Source organism: Lygodium microphyllum, chromosome 9 (genome assembly GCF_053477565.2).
Source record: "Lygodium microphyllum isolate KBCC chromosome 9, Lygodium_microphyllum_v1.1.10, whole genome shotgun sequence".
NCBI lineage: Eukaryota > Viridiplantae > Streptophyta > Polypodiopsida > Schizaeales > Lygodiaceae > Lygodium > Lygodium microphyllum.
Window position 1 is genome coordinate 92,215,698 of NC_141143.1, and position 2,105 is coordinate 92,217,802.

Below are 2,105 nucleotides of genomic sequence, written 5' to 3' on the forward strand. Positions count from 1 at the left end.
CCTTGAGTGCTTGCACACTTTGAATCGAGCATTGGAGGGTTTTCCACAAATCGCTACTCGAGGTAAATAGGTAGGAAGAAAGGGCATTTGATCTTCGTTGTAAGTAAGTGTTTTTGGATTTTTGAGGTTCAAATATGTTGGTTTGATTAGCATTAGCATTAGCTTGTGATTTATAGGCATTTGTAGCATTTAGGTAGGAAAAATAGGGGGAAGAGAAATAAAACCGTAGTAGGGTTTTGTGTAACAACAAGCTAAATCGAAGGAAAACAAGGTTGAAATTTGGCAAAGAAGAGGAAAAGGTATCCAAGGAGTGTTGGAGAGGAGGTCTAAAATCCTGAGGAAGGGGGATGAGAGCTCATTTTTATTTTTAGGGCTTTGAGAGAGAGAGAGAGAGAGAGAGAGAGAGAGAGAGAGAGAGAGAGAGAGAGAGAGAGAGAGAGAGAGAGAGAGAGAGAGAGAGAGAGAGAGAGAGAGAGAGAGAGAGAGAGCTCCAGGGAAAAGACAAGATCGACTTCATTAATTCGGAGGTTTTTGACTATCCTAGGTATACACAAACCTTCCTTTAAGTTAGCACTTGATCATTGATTCTGAAATTCCCCAAGGCCTAGCATCAACTACTACAGAGATCAAACGAATAAAAATTTGGCCTCTCGAGTTGTTCGCACCACCAAAATCAGACACACGTCGCAGGGTCTGATTCCTAGAATCGGACCACTCAGACTTGGATAGAGTCCCATTTGACCCACTCAGACACCTACACTTTCTCGTCCGATCAGATGTCACTAGTCAGTCCAAGTCAGATAGATGCGGACTTGGACAACCAGACAGCTTGGACAATTAGACTCAGACCCCACCTGATTGCATGGCTGCTCAATTTGAACAATTAGCTCAAACTCAAACAATTTTACTTTCTCACTTGAACATATCTAGAATCAGATAGTTTTATTTTGGGGATCCGACATATGATAATCAGACACAATGACCAAGGCTTGGAAACTGATCAATCCAACACACATTGTAGGCTAGGTAGAGCTTGACCCAAAAACAAGGAAACACCCCTATAGACATCCATACACATCGGATGGCTCATAGAGCCTCCAGAATTCAAAGGTCGGTGGGACTCAGCCACCTAGCTAGAAGCAACCTCGAACAAAGCCTCTCAGACTACCCATCTGAGACGTCTTAAAGGACCAAACCAAACTAGTTAGAGTGACCACCACATGAGGGATTGGACTAGAAAAGTGTGTGACCACCACATGAGGGATTGGACTAGAAAAGTGTGTTGCATCACATTGTTTTTGTCACAGTCACACATTGTATGAACTGCATGAATAATCACTTGAAGTGCACTGAGAAAGAAAAAAGCCTGATTTTGCACTATGCACAAATAGAAGTACCCCATGAACACTTGAGCGCACTTAAATTTGAGGACTAGTTGAACTAACAAGGAACTCACGTGCAAGATAAGCGACTTGAATGAACCCACTAATAGGAGAAGATCTTTAAATCTCAAATGCATGACCAAGGATACCAAGTATCAAAAGTAAGCCTCTTGGAGAGTGAGAAAACTAGCACAATTAGGGACTCAACCTTATCTAAGTTGATAATTTTAATTGATAGCCTAGTGGACCAAGAGGCTGACCAGATGTTAGGACCAAGCTCCAATCATGAAAATGACCAACTCGTCTTGGGAGATCTTCTAGTCGAAATCTAGCAGATGATCAATCAATATGATTTACAAACCAAGATGGAGTATCACAATAGGCTGGTTGAGGATATCATAGTTGACCTTGAGCAAGAGTAGAGATTAGCCAAGAAGGCACTGAAAGGTATAGCTACTTACAACCAGGAACAATGAGCTCAAAGGTTGAGGCAGGAAATAGAATTTCGAGAGGTCTAGTGAATTTTAGCGCTTGCCAGTTGGAATAGGATAGGACCAATGCAGAGAGGGAAAGAGCGCTAGAAGCTTATCTCACTTTGAGCAAGATTTTCACAAAGCGACTCATAGACAACACGGCTGCAAAGTAGAGTGGAGTGGCCCTAGCAACTTCGTTGCTAGCAAGACTATGAATCACACCAAATTCAAAGAGCCAAACAAAGATACC